We start from the raw sequence: 15,345 nt of genomic DNA on the forward strand, positions 1-15,345 counted from the left end.
TCACCATTAAACAATATCCTACATCGGAGGGATGTGATGCCTGAGCTACAAGATATCCAGATATTTTTATACATTATTCTGGGTATTTCTGTGAGAGTGTTTTACACAAGATTAACATTTGAATTGGAATACTAAGTAAAGCAAATTGCTTCCTCCAGTTGAAGTACTGAATAGAACAAAAGACTGACCTTTCCCAAGTAAGAGAAAATTTTCTTGCCTGACAGTCTTCCAGTTGGTACATTGAAAGATCCAATTCTACAGCAGCTTTCAGCCTTCAGACATGAACTGGGACATAAGCTCTGCAGATTTTGGACTTGCCAGCCTCCATAATCATGTGAACAAATTCCTTATAATAAATCTCTTTATATGTGTATATAAATATATATTCTCTATGTAAATATTTTTCTAATAGGTTAATATGTAATTATATATATACATGTATATGTATATATATGTGTGTATATAATGAATATCCTATTTGTTCTGTTTCTCTGGAGAACCCTGGCTAATACAGGGGTCAAAACACTTTGCATCTAGAAAAGTCTTGTAAAGGTTAACCCAGCGAAGGTCCCTGGGTGAGTCAGGGGGATATAGAGCTGAGTGAGTACTGGGCCTGTCCTCAGTTTACTGTGGTTGGAAGGAGACAGATACAGAATATCTTATAAAGCATGGCCACATTTGCAAGCTCACAGTGAAATAGTAAGGAAGGAACAATTCACACTGCCTGGAACAGGGGAGTCAAGAAAAGGTTTGAGCAGTGCCTGGGTGGCTCAGTTGGTTAAGCATCTGCCTTACAGCTCAGGTCATGATCCTAGAGTCTCAGGATCAGAGGGGAGTCTGCTTGTCCCTTTCCCTCTGTCGTCCCCCTACTTATGCTCTCACTTGCTCTCTCTCTCTCTCTCTCAAATAAATCTTAAAAAAAAAAAAAGATTTGAGAAGTCAACAATCTATATTCGGGTAGTCAAAGGTGGCTGCATTCACATGGTGGGGAGAACACGAGCCTGCCAAGAGGAGGCAACAGGCTGAGGAAGGCCTGGCGCTGCCTTCTGCATTCGGACCTGCTGTGTGGGTCTCCATTGGTGTGTGCCTGGAAGAGGAGCCCGCACGGTCAGCAGGGCAGGTTGGGACTAATGTGTGTCCCTGTTGCCCACAAGCTGTGAAAGGGAGCAGCGGAGTAGTACCTGGAAGCCCCTTAGAACTCACCAACATGGGGATCCCTGGGTGGCGCAGCGGTTTGGTGCCTGCCTTTGGCCCAGGGCGCGATCCTGGAGACCCGGGATGGAATCCCACATCGGGCTCCCGGTGCATGGAGCCTGCTTCTCCCTCTGCCTGTGTCTCTGCCTCTCTCTCTCTGTGTGTGTGACTATCATAAATAAATTAAAAAAAAAAAAAAAAGAACTCACCAACATGGGACTTGATAAATGGTGCTGGGCTCAATAACCAAGCTGGAGAGAACATTCTGGGCCATGTTCCCCAGGGTCACAGCATTGTAGGGCTGCTCTATTCTCTTTCTCCCCCTCACAGATTCAGTCCTTTATTATAATGAATTCACCTCCCAATACTCCTTTCTGCTTTTTTGGCTCTAGTTTCCTAGACTTCCAACAAGTATATGCTTTTTATACTCTTCCAGATTTTCCAAATCCATCTACCAAATTAGCAGTTTCTGGGGTGTGGCTGCTGTAGCCTGTGCAGCTCTGAGAGATGGGTTGGGATTTTTTAGGAATAACTATATTTTTGCAGTTCTCTGAGCAAACCCCACAGTTGGTGAGCCCTGGCCCCTGGCCCAAGGCCTCCACTGATTTCATGTGACCAATTTGACAAAATTGGAGAAAAACTGTCACAGTTGTAACTGAAATATAAAAGTAAAACAGATTATCAGAGGTGACACTACAGGGAACAGAGTCTACTAACAGCCATTCACCTTTGATAACCTTGTAAAGTAGGTATAATCATGCCCATTTTACAGATGAGGTAACTGAGTCTTACCTAGGTAGAAAGAGGCATAGCTGAGACTTAAACTAAGTTCTCTGCTTCCAAGTCTAATGCTTTTCCCACTGAGCCACAGGACAACCCCCTCATTTGTTGGCCTTTGTCTTCTATCTTCTTTGATACTCGTCTTTTTTTTTTTTTTTTTTTTTTGATACTCATCTTTGGAAGAATGTCCTATAGTTAATGTCCAAATAGAGGCACCGTTTGGTGACAAATGGTAAACTGGACAGGGTGTCAGGACAGCAGATGCAAACTTGACTATCCCAGTCAAATTGGGCGTAGGGTCACCCTATTTATAGTAAGCAGAGTTTGATATGCAGGGAAGAAAAAAGATGTGTACATGTCATTTATATATAAAAATAAAGGTATGGGTAGATTTGTCCTAGGAACAACCTAGGGACAAAGTACAAAATGTAGACTAGCTCCAGGCACCTCTGGGAAGGGCCCACTCCATCCCATCCTGCTTCTAACCAAGTGCTTCAAGATCATCCATGGAAGGTCCTCACCTAGATACCAAGCTTTCCTGTTTGGGAAGTCTAGTCTCCTTCCTGTAATCTCCACTAATATTCTGGTCTGAACTGTGTCCTGTAAGGAGGCAGCAGAAAGCTCTGCCTGGATTAGCCAGGCTAAGTGAGACTTTTAAGGGACAAAAGACATCCAAATCTTGCAAGTGTGGGCTGAAACCCAAGTCTGCCAACTCTGAAGAAGGGCTCCAGAGTTTTCCAGGGATATGTACATTCTCTCTCTCTCTCTCTCTCTCTCTCTCATGCACACACATGTGTGTGCACACACACACTCATGTATAAAGTCTTCCCTTTAAGTTTGGAAAGTCAGTTGCACAAGAACATGGAGAATATCAAACCTCACTAAAAAGCATCTGAAGTTTCCTACCTCTTCCTGTGTGTAACCTGAGCTGGCTAGGTGTTACGCTTACTAAAAGCAGTTTTCTGAGATTCAGTTTTACCATTTGTAAAGTAGGAATAATATTTAGAGGGAAGGGAGTAGAAGGATGGGCAAAATGGGTGAAGGGGAATGGAAGGTATGGGTTTCCAATTATGGAATGAATATGCCACAGGGATGAAAGGTACAGCACAGGAAATACGGTTAATGGTATTGTAATAGCATTGTATGTGGACAGATGGTAGCTACACTTGTGGTGAGCATAGCATAATGTATAGACTTGTCCAATCATTACATTGTATGCCTGAAAAGGATATAATATTGTGTATCAACTACACTTCAATTTTTTTAAAAAAGAAAATATTTGGTTCAATGAATCTTTGATGGACCTACTGTCTATACTTCTGAGAATATAGGATAGATTCTGGGTTAATTCAAATGTATGATGTGGTGGTGATGGGGAAATAGGTGATAATGGTATAAAAAAAATGATGCTGTTGCAAAAGAGGATGCTGGTGAGGATGTTGGTGATGGTGATGACAGTGATGATGAAGATGGTAATGAGGAAGAATGTATGAGAATGCTAACAGTTGGGGGGCCACTGGATAGTTATCTTCAGACAACTGAAAAACTGACAGAGGTACAAAGAGTAGGTTTGATCTTTCTACTCCAGATTAACCTAGTGGACAAAAGACATCCTAGTGGAGGGAAGCCTACATTTCCTGAGTACTTGCCATGTTCCAGGGCTCCTAGGAGCTCTAATGGTCTTGTCTGGCTCACCTCCCACCCCCTAAAGTCTCCACATCAGGCTTAGCAAGCACAGTGATTTGCCTGAAGTCACATGGGCAAAAAAAAAAAAAAAAAAAAAATATATATATATATATATATACATAGAGAGAGAGAGAGAGAGAGAGAACCAAACCTGAGGCATTTTTGACTTTATAAACCCAACTTTTGTATTCATTACTTTCTCATATAAGGAAGACTGATTCCATGCCAACAGAAAAAGCACCCTCAAGAGGAGCAAGAAAAACATTATTGGAATGTCCAGAAGCTATTCAAACATCTGTTTATGGGGGTTATCATCTGGTGAGTCAAGCCAGGTAACCTCCTGAGCCTGTCAACTCTGTGATTTTGGAACATACATTCGTTCGTGCCCTACTGACATTCTGTACTCTCTGGAATGACCAGTTGGTGTCATCTCTAGGTATAAAATGGTGGTAAGACCAGAGATTCTGGAGTCACACAGACCTGGCTGCAGGTCCCAGCTCACGTTTTATAGATAGGCATGGGAAGGCCTAGAGAGGGTAAGGGACCTGCCCAAGAATGCATACCGAGTCAGGCAGTAGCACCAGGTGCAGAAACCAGGCGTCCTGATTCATCATATTCTTCCTTAAGAGACCAAACCCTCCTTTGTGGATGCCATCTCCTTCACCTATTAGCTGTGTGACCTTGGGCAACTTACCTCAATTCTGTCTACACTGCATCTTGAGTTTAACAACTCTTCCATACTTATCCAACCAGTGGGCCGACAGTCACATGGGTGCCCAGAGGTTGTTATTAATTTCACCTGCTTCAAATAGTTCATCATTGGTCTAAATCAACCAGAATCCTGGTGCACTGACAGGGGTGCTCTTGTGAAGACAGTGGTGTGTGTGTATGTGTGTGTTGCCATGGCTGTGATGACAACTGGTCTACCTAGGTGATCTTACTGACACCTCAACCACAGCTCAGGGAAGCAGGCAGGGCAGGGATAATTATCTCCTGTTGACAGATGAAGTAACAGGTTCTCTGAGGTTATCTGCCAGTTGCTCCACACCCCCCCTCTCCCTCCACCCCCACCCCCCACCCCGTAGGCCTTGGTTCCCTCACCTGGGCATCTGTTATTTCTCCATTCTAACAGTTAATGCCTCTAGAGTTTGTCCAAGTGGACACAACTATTTAGAAGCAAAATTAAAACTAGGACAGAAGTCTTAGGGCTCCTATACCAGTGTTGTTTTTAATATTAATTGCATTCATTTCCTAGGACTGGATGGCTTAAAACAAGAGAAATGGGTTATCCCATAATTCCGGAGGCTAGAAATTGGAAATCAAGGTGTTAGCAGGGTCCCTCTGCAACCTCTAGGGTAAGATCCTTCCTTGTCTCTTCCAGCTTCTGGTGGCTCTGGTTGCTTGGCTCGTGGCAGCTAATTCCAATCCCTGTCTCCATCTTCACATGGCCATCTTCCCTCTCGCCTGTGTCTTCACTTGGCCTTCTCCTCTCTGTGTACATCTGTGTCTCAATTTCCTTCTTCATATAAGGACACCAGTCATACGGGATTAGCGCTGCCCCCAAGTGACCTCATCTCAGCTTAATTACATCTGCGAAGACCCTATTTCCAAATCAAGTGGCATTCATAGGTACCTGGTGTTAGGACTTCAATGTGTTTGGGGGACTCAGTTCAACCCATAACATGAATAATACCTAAAAGTTATAAAAAGTCTTCAGTTTATGACAGGCTCTTTTACGTAGATTAGATTATCTCCTTTAACACACACACGATGTAAGGGTCACCATTATCTCCCTTTTACGTACTAGGAGACCTAGCAGAGACGCCAAGTGACTTGCTCAAGGTCAAGTAGGCATGAAGGAGCATAAGTGAGGCCCAGCCCTGCCTCAGCTGATTGCAGAGGCTGCACCCTTAGCCACTGGGCAACATGGCCTCTCTGTTCTGTGTGGCCTTATGGTGGCTGTGGTACGATTTCCCGTGGGGGTGGCTGTGAAGAAGGCTGTGTCTGGGTGGTAAAGGAACCAAACATGGCTGGTAAGTTTGTTTGCTCAGCTGAAACGCCAACACACAGTGAGTCGATATTGAGTCTGCTGCCTTCTGACAATTCCCTGAGTGGCTGTGGTTTCCCAGAGCAGCTGCAGCCCGGGGTGAAGTCACTCCAGGTAAGTGGGCATGACGCGAGTGCTTGGGAGGCAGGAACACTGAGAACTTCACCTCGATGTTGGGCTTGGTGCTGGAGGAAGTACAAAAAATGCACGCACAGCCAAACAGCCCAAGCCGAGGCCCAATGCGGGCAGTTTGGGGCACAGTGGGTATAAGCAGGACTCAGACAGCACTGGAATGAGATCCTTGATCCTTCACCTATTAGCTGTGTGACCTTGGGCAACTTACCTCAATTCTCTGAGTCCAAGTTTCTTTGGCTATTGAACGTGGATCGCAGCTGTCCCTACCTCATGAGGCTGTGAACACACACAGGAATAATAGGTCCAGAGCTTAGCCCAGAACCTGGCACAGAGGAAACACAGCAAATGCCTCTACATGGTAGGAAACAGGACAAGTTTTGGGTGTGCCAGAAAGTGGGAAAGAAAAGAGAGTCTTGATCCCTTCAGAAAATTTACCACACAAGAGGTTGCACAAAAAAGTGTTCGTAGAATATTTAAAGCAAATTTAGATTAACTCAAAGCTAAGACTGAGAGGTTCCATGGAGAAATGGAACCCCGAGAAAGATTTTGAAGGAAGGTAGGAAGGAAGACTGGAACAGGTGAGGCTACAGGGCTCAATAGCCCTGAGGGCTCTAGAACCTTCCGCCATCAGCAGCAGTTCCTGAGTGATGCTCATTCTGCTCTGGGGACCTTGTCTCAGACATCTCCTGAGATGGCCAAGCTCCTCCTTCCCCTCTTCCATCCTCCAAATCACACAGTGCACCACCCTGAACACACAGACACCCCTACCTTTCCACTCTGCGTTTTATTTGAAGAACCACAAAGCTTGGGTTTTCCCTGGGAAGGGCCTGTCAGTCAAGAAGTGTGTTACCCAGAGCTAATGAGTAACTCAAGAGAGATCAAAAGATAGAAGTGATGCCTTTTATTAAGCTCGCAGATTTATTATAAGTGAGTCGGCAGGACCACACAGGTCTCCTGTCCCAGTGCAGGAGAACTGAGTGTGTGTGTGGTCTGCACCAGCCGAAAGGCAGTGAGACGGCGGGTGTGAGCCTAATAAAGGCTATAATTGGCACCTCTTTTCCCACAAAACCCAGCGACCACCTTCTCCCATTGCCAGGCTCTCTCCTTGTGGGGAAGGGGGTAAGTAGAGGAGCTGAGCCAGGGGGAGGAGACTGGAGTGGGCAGGGGAAGCTTCAGTTGAGGGGCCAGGGCTCTGAATGTAAGGGCATCGTGGGGGTGGGTGGGAGGTGCTTCTTCCTGGGAGACTATCCATCAGGGGTCAGGAGTTGTTTCCAAAGACAACCTCCCCCCCTTCCCCCGACTCAGGTTGGTCACAGGCATTCAATTACATGCTACTCTCTCAGGAGGGAGGACACAAAAGATGAGTCATTTCCACAAACTCTTCTCTGGTACATTATTAGTATTAACATTTCATTCTAATAAACACTATAATAAAATTATATTATGATCAATATTATGTTATAATAAATATAATTATGTTATACTATATTTATTATACATAATAATAAATAGCATGAATATTTGTTGCAGTAGCAACACAATTTTTTAAGAAGCTCTAACAGTTGGCTTCCACCCCCACAACCCACATATTCCAAAAGAAGGGAAACAGCAGTGCGATCCTGTCCGTATGCAGTACCCTCTCTGCCCATAGGTGATGGACAAGCAGTGGGCATTGCCTCAAGACTTTTATGAGATGAGCTCAGCACTTTCTGGACATCTATTTCTATTTCGGCCAAAACAGGACACTGGACTTTCCTTCTCTGCACGACCCCTAGAAAGCCAGCCATGAACAATGAGGCTCTTCTCTCACAAAACATGCATGTCCTTGGGCAGGTCAGAACACGGCCGGGCCTCCGTTTTGTCCTCTGTACGATGAGAGTAGAGCCACCTGATGCTGAAGAGTTTTCTAGCTCTGACATTCGGACTCTGGGCCCTACAGGCAGGCCCACCTGTAACTCAACAGTGTGCTGGCTGCAGGGTCCCTCCACTCCCCAGGGCGAGCCCAGCCGTATTTGTCAGTGTCCCTCCAGTCCTCCCCGGCAGCTCCGCACCTCCTGCCCAGGCTCCTGCCTTGCTTCCAGCAGTCTCTCCATCTGCATGCCGCCCACCGCACGCTTCAGAGCCTGGCTAATTCTGCTTTGGCAACCCCACAAGCCCGATAATTCCCCCCAACATTCTTTGGCATGGAATTCTTTCTCCTCCTCGGCAGAGACTTAAGAGCCGAGGGCAGCCATGAGCTCATGTTCTGGTCCAGCTTTATCACTTCTAGAGAGTCAGCTTCATTTACTAATGTGCTATTAATTATCACTGCAAGTAATTGAATCTAAGTTGAATATTATGAGACAGCCGGAAAGAAGAAAAAAAGAAAACAAACTTCAGGCCAGGAAGTTTACTGAATGCCTTTTTATTGCTTACTTGGCCTTAAAATTTTACTGTTATGACAAAAAATCGAAAGTTGCTACTGAGACCAAACAGTGGTGCTCAAAGGAAGTTTTGCTAGCTTGAGGGCAATAGGGAGAAACTGCAGAGATGGAAAGGATGAAGAATATTAATATTAACTAGGTATATCCTATTTGGTAGCTCTTTTAAACATCAGAACAATTGACCTTTTTTATTCCAACTTGCAAGTGAAGGGATGGAAGCTTCAAGCAGGTGAGTGCTACAACCTACGGCAGAGCCCACATTTGGAGCCAGGCCTGTCTCACTGCAAACACTGTGTTCTTCTTTGATGTCCAGGACTTTTATCCACTCAAGCAGAAGCTTCCCCAGATATAACTGGGAGGACATTGGCCCTGCATAAGTACATATGGTTTAGTCCTTTCTATTGCAAGCTACAGCACCTGACCACTTGTTTCATCCAAAAGTAAGAGCTACTGAACATTTTTAGACCTTAGAGAAAACCACTGAATATTTTGAGTAGGTAAGAAAATTTTAAATAAAATCTAGACATTATGGTTAGCAGGAAATGATTTTTACTTCATATTATAGCAACAGAGGAGGAAAAAAACCTGGTTGAGTGGGACTATATAGAACTGAATTTTAAAAGTCACGTTCTCCCCCATAGGCCCTACCACTCCCACCTACTCGATTTCTAAAGAACCTTACTCTATAGAAAGTTCTGGATGTTCCCTAATCTTTCTGCTACAGAAATATGAATGTGCGGTTAAGGACCGAGTTCTTGAATGCTAATGCAGTTATCAGTATTTGAGAGAGGACAGACCAGGCAGGAGTGAAGAGGGAAAGTATGAATGTTTGCTACAGGATAAAGTTAGCACGTCATTAGGTAAAGGGTGGCGGGAGAAGGGGAAGGTAAGAGGGAAGGGAGGCGTAGACTTTGCCTATAGAAGCACTTCTTACTTTAGACCAGGGGTCAGCAAACTTCATGCCTTGTGACCACATCCAGCCCACCACTTGTTTTTGCATAACATAAAGCTGAGAATGGTTTCAAAATTTTTAATAGTTGAAAAAAGATGTACAACACCAGAGTGAACCTTAACATAAACTATGGACTCCAGGGCAGCCCTGGTGGCTCAGCGGTTTAGTGCTGCCTTCAGCTCAGGGCATGATCCTGGAGGCCCGGGATCGAGTCCCACGTCAGGCTCCCTGCATGGAGCCTGCTTCTCTCTCTGCCTCTCTTTCTCTGTTTCTCATGAATAAATAAATAAAAATCTTTTAAAAACAAAATAAAAACTATGGACTCCAGTGATAATGGTGTGTCAATGGAGGTTCATCGGTTATAACAATGCCTCTGGTGGGGATATTGATCATTGATCATGTCAGGGGTGGGGGCTGTGCATGTGTGGGGGCAGGAGGGCTATGGGAAATCCCTGTACCTTCCCTTCAGTTTTGCTGGGAACATAAACTGCTATAAACAAATAAGTCTTTTAAAACATCAAAAGAAGGAGAATAGTTTGTGACACAGGAAAATGATATGAAATGCAAATTTCGCCCATAAATAAGATTTTTTTGGAATACAGCCTTGCTCATTTGTTTTTGTATCGTGTTGCCTATGATAGCAGAGCTGAGTAGTTATGATAGAGCTTACATGGCCCATGAAGCCTAAACTGTTACCACCTGGCCTTTTACAGAAATAGTTTGCCGACCCCCATGTGAGCTACTTCCCGCTCCCAACCATATTCCTATTCTCCCTCTCTCCTGTTCGTTTCCCTTTCCATCTCCCTACCATCCCCTTAATGGTCACGGAGCAGAAGGACAGTGGCTGTGGAGTTTTAGGCTGCCTGTAAGGGGATTGAGGGGTGTGTGTGTGTGTTGAATTTGATAATTCCTTTTTTTTTTTTTTTTTACTTGTTATTGCTCAAGGAGCAAATTTCAGTTCTCTGGAAATTCCATCCTCTGGTGTAGACACTGAGACAGACACTGTGTTAATCAGGTCCACATGCAGTCCTCAGCAGGTAATGCCCCATGAATGAAGTTGTAATGAACACAGGATTTCAGGCTCATCTAGACACATGAGCAAGCGTCTGAACAAAAAGGAGACGTGAATACTTGTCAGGATTATTTGAGCCCCTACATCAGCTCTTTAAAGAAAAGAGGAGGAGTGCCGGCATTATCCAGAGAGATGGCGTGCACTGGGTGATCGCACTATCAACTCGTAACCCTCCTGCAACTGGCACAGCCTTCCCTAGGTGACCATGACAGAACTGCCCAATCAGAATCTTTTGGGAGGAAACCCCTTTCCATACACAGAATGCTGTGGTTGGCACTGCCTTCAAAGTACTACACTTCTACTGTGAGTCTCATCCCCACGCCCATGGACAGGGCATTGGGACACCAATGTGAGGAGGGGACAGCCAGCCCATCCTGGTCCTTTAGCTCTGGGAGGAAGAGTCACTCATGTGTCCTCAGGGCTCCATACACGGGGCTGCTCCCTGTATCCTGGCTCAGGTGGCATCATGTCCCCCTTGGCTAAGCTGGCTCTGAGAACCCTACCTCTTGCCACCTCTCAAGGACTTTAGCTGCACTTCTTCTGATGGTGAAATGACCTTGGCATCTCAAGCTTTATCATGCACCACCTGTGGACCATCTCTCCTGGGTCTGCTTTCTCTCCCAGCCACCAGGGGTTAGAGATTTCCAGTTTCATTTCGTTCATACATTTTTTTCTGGGAGACCACTTTCTCTCGGGAATTCACAGGTCCTTTCCACACCGACGACTCCAAAATCTATATACTTAGTCCAGATCCTTCTCTAGAGCAACCAATGTATATCTCCAATGCATCTGTTCCTTCACTCGATGATTATGCATTGAGAGTTTGCCCTGTTCCGGCACTGTGCTGAGTGAGCACCCTGGTATACAATGGTGCCCAAGCAGACATGAGCCAGGTCCTCAGGGAGAAGGGAGACAGAGTGACCAAGTGGTTGCACGAAGAATAATTAGTTTATACAAAGTATCACAGTATGCTGTGATAAATACCCAGGAGAAAGGTACATGGTGCTCTGAAGTAAGGAACAAAGGGACTTGATATAATTGGGAGGGGGGTAAGGACCTTTACCAAGGAAGGGTAAAATCAAGCTAAAATCTGAAAAACTCAGAAGCGTTAACAAGATGAAGTGGACAGAGCACTGGCTAGTAAGAACAAAACGGGTGAAAACCCAGAGGCAAGAAGGAGCCTGCTGTTCTCAGGGGATGGAAGAAGGCCATGGAGTAGTTTTTGAGCAAGGGGAGAGTGTTTTCAGAGGCTGCCAGAGGCAGGCTGCAGACACATTATGTGTGGTCTTTTCATCAGTTCCTGTGCTTGTGGCTGCAAGTAACAGCAGCACAACCTAACTTCAGAAATAAGACAATGTATTGTTTTGGAAAACTGGAAGCCCTCACCACAAGCAGCCTTGAGAATTCACAAAGTAACGACTCCGTGTTAGTTAGTAATTGCTGCATAACAAATTACCCCCAAACTTAGAAGCTGAAAACATTATCATCTCACTCTTTCTCTAGGTCACAAATCTACGAACAGCTTAGTTGGGGGCCTCTGGTTCCAGATCTTTCAGGAGGTTGCAGCCAAGCTACTGATCAGGACTCTGGTCATCACAAAGACTTGCCTGGGGCTGAGGGATCTGTTTCCAAGCTTGGGCGAGTGGGTGTTGATGGGCTAGGCTGAGAATCTCCGGTCTTCAGCATGTGGTCCTTTCATGCGGACACTCACAGCATGGAACCTGCTTCCCCTAGAGCAAGTGAGCTGAGAGAGAGAGAAAGCACTGAATCTGCTTGACGGGTTCATTCCTGGAGTGGAACAAGAAGCAGGACAGTTCAGTCATGGAGGCTGTGGGTTTGGGGTTAGCCAGTCCTAGTTTCCAATTCTGACTCTCACAGTTACTAGCCACATGACTCTAAGTGAGTTACTTAGTGTCACTGAACTTCAGGGAAGTTTCCTCATTACAACTTTGGTGGTGGCAGTGCGTGCTTGCATGCACACAGGCGTGCATGAGTCAGGGCGGGGATCTGGACAGGGGAATTGGGGCAGGTGAGTGCCTGGCAATGTACCTGGAGCCCAGTGGCTGACATGTACCAGGTGCTTAATAAATGGTATTTGGTTATATTAAAGTTTCTAATAAAATCACCATGGGAACATCCCCTTATTAAATCTCATCTGCTCCAGGCTAAATGCATTAAACATTTCATGTGGATAATTCACAGAACCCACTGTGTTTATACTAGGTTTCCTTTGACTTCAGAGCAGAAATGAGCTTGGCAGTTCTTCCCTCTCCTCATGGGAGACTCAGTGCCCTTTGGTGCCCATGTGGGGGTCTGCGGTGTCATGCTGGCAGCGCCCCTCTGGCTGGAGTGGGCAGGCCACAGGTGTATCTGGGGTGGACCACAGACCTAGCTCACCCACCAAATATTGCTGGGGGGCCAGCAGCCCGTGGCAGAGATTCTGTGGGGCCTCCAGCAGAGCTGGAGCTAGGGGGGTGCTAGTGGGGAGCCGGGGACCCCGGGCTTCTGAGGGCAGAGACTGGCCCAGACTCCAAGCCCCCTCCACAGCCACCTGGCCAGCTTTCTTTGCTTTTTCAACCCCCACCCGCAGCCAGTTCCAGACCTCCCCTCTATCCTCTTCCCTTTCGGCCACCTGCTGCTTCTGACAGGTTTTGTCTCCTCCCGTTTTACTGCAGAACAGATGTCAGGGCAACTTAAAGGAGAGTCCAGGCAAGTTGCTCTGCCCCAAAGCAAAAACCCAGTCCTTTGAGATTCTAAGTTATGGCCAATTACAAAGATAATGCTTCTGGGGCTGAAAAGCCTCAGCTCTTGCATTTTCTCTCCCTCTCCACCACTCCTCACTCCTTCCCTCCCTTTCCTCCACCCCTTCCCACTCTCTTCCTCTCTGCACCCCTAATCCGAACTAGCATCTTTCTCCAGTCCAAGAAGAGTCATCAAACACTGGTTGGGGTACAGAGAAGAGGAACAGCAATATTTGTCTCTGTCCTTCCTGTTATCTTCTATGATTCTAGGATGCTGGGTGGGGTTTTCAGATGGAGTATGACAAGAACTACTTTGCTTGCTCAAAACAGGAAAACCTCTTCCAAGTGAGCCTGTCAGATTTCTAGCTTTCACTCTGGAGACACTGGAAGGTGTGACAGTTCTCCAGCACTGTGTTTGAGGGCTTGGCTCAAAGTCCCATTTCTTGTAGGAAACCTGGTCCAGGTGAGGGGACGGTTTGGAGGGGAGGGCCAGAGATACATGTCTGCCTGACTTGGTGCTTTACTCCTGATTTCTGTGTTGTGTGAATTTGGACACACTTTTTATTTTATGAGATGATTGGTCATGGATCATGATGCCAATCTGCTCTTATGTTGTGATGAGTAGACTCAAGAGAAGTAGGTGTTTTAAGCAATTACTCACAGTTCCTATGCTGTCTGTGGTAACTGAAAAGAGACCTGTGGTGTTGGGGCACTGGTGCTATTAACCATATGTGGCAACTGAAATCCACATGTGTGGAACCATGCAAAGCAAGCCCTGCCTGTACTCAATTTGCTGCTAGACAAGTCCACTTGAAACCCAACAAGGGGGGGGGGGGGGCGCCTGGGTGGCTCAGCGATTAAGCATCTGCCTTTGGCTCAGGTAAAGATCCCAGGGTCCTGGAATCAAGTCCCGCATCAGGCTCACCATGGGGAGCCTGCTCTCCTTCTGCCTATGTGTCTGCTCTTTATCTCTATGTCTCTCATGAATAAATAAATAAAATCTTAGGAAGGAAGGAAGGAAGGAAGGAAGGAAGGAAGGAAGGAAGGAAGGAAGGAAGAAGGAAGGAAGGAAGGAAGGAAGGAAGGAAGGAAGGAAGGAAGGAAGGAAGGAAGAAAGAAAAAAAGAAACCCAACAAGGACCTAAACTGTGTCATCTCTCCCATGAAGCCAGCTCTGCTCTCTGATTCCCCACTGTAACTTCCACCAAGGCACTCAGGCGAGGAACCTGGGGATCATTTCATCGCCTGATCCTACTCACTCTACCTTCCAGCACTGACCCAGTCCCATAATTCCAGCTTCTTAATAGTTCATATCCATTCTAACCCGTCCATCACCCTCACCCAGGCCCCCCTCTTGCTTGCGGGTCCATAGCGAGAGTCTTGTCTCACAGCCTCTTGCAGGGGCCGCTTCAATCAGTCCTCTATACAACTGCCATGAACTAAAACATAGAGCTGATGCTATGATATCCTTGCTCAAAGCTTTTCAATACTACCCCCTTGCCTAGAGAATAAACTTTAGAATATCGCCATGGAGCCAAGTCCTTCCAGAAGCTGGCCCTGTGGACATCTGTTCTCTCCTCATTCCCTGTCAGTTACTGAATGCTCTAGAACCTTGGAATCATACCGCCGTTGGTGTCCATTCTTCTGTTCACAGTCTTTTTCCAGGATGTCCCTCTCCCCAGCTACTCTCCTCACCTGGCTACCTCCAACACATGTAAGACTCAGCCCAAGTGTCTCCTCCACCTTCTCCCCCCTCAGCTGGGTCAGGTCCCCTCCACAGTTCTCCCATTGTTCTAAGGCCCTATTATGCTTTCACCACACAGCTTCATAATCAACTGCTTCTGTGTGCATCTCCTCTACTGGAAGGCAGGGGCCAGATCTTACTCAACTTGGTACTCCAAATGGATGATACTTAGCAGGTGCTCATGTAACTCTCCTTACATAATGAAAATAAAAGTTTGGACATGTTTGCACAAACTTTGGATCTGTACTCCACCAACTTGAATGGAATGTTAACAGAATGCAAAATGATTTCATTTATTTTACAGATTTAAAAAAAAAAAAAAAAAAACGAGGTTCGGGAAAACTTACTGGTTTACCCCATGTCATGTCTTTTATGTGGGAGAGCTTTCTCTCAAACCGGGACCTCTGACAGACTTCAGTGCAGACCTTGCCTATTGGCTAAGAGTAGAGGGTGTGCTTCACGGAGACCAGGCATGCTGTACACTGTTCTTGTGGTGTTCTTGTAGTGCTGAGAACCTGGGGCAGACCTTCGATACCTATTTGTTAATTCATGAGGGACTGAATGGGGCACAA

The 15,345-nt window shown here is 46.0% G+C and overlaps 1 long non-coding RNA gene across 3 annotated transcripts; it reads right to left on the reverse strand.

Annotated features, from left to right (window-relative positions):
• Positions 1-944: 944 nt before the first annotated feature.
• LOC144280806 (uncharacterized) lies at positions 945-14,807 on the reverse strand. 3 transcript variants are annotated; one of them, XR_013349218.1, is made up of 4 exons: positions 14,654-14,807; positions 11,897-12,077; positions 1,204-2,278; positions 945-1,087 (listed from the first exon to the last, which is right to left on the reverse strand). It is a non-coding gene; the product is annotated as an uncharacterized LOC144280806 (long non-coding RNA). The 3 variants fall into 3 exon arrangements; XR_013349217.1 differs by lacking the exons at positions 945-1,087; positions 1,204-2,278 and adding an exon at positions 10,069-10,323; XR_013349216.1 differs by lacking the exons at positions 945-1,087; positions 1,204-2,278 and having other exon boundaries at positions 11,754-12,077.
• Between the last annotated feature and the right edge of the window lie 538 nt (positions 14,808-15,345).

Source organism: Canis aureus, chromosome 12 (assembly GCF_053574225.1).
Source record: "Canis aureus isolate CA01 chromosome 12, VMU_Caureus_v.1.0, whole genome shotgun sequence".
NCBI lineage: Eukaryota > Metazoa > Chordata > Mammalia > Carnivora > Canidae > Canis > Canis aureus.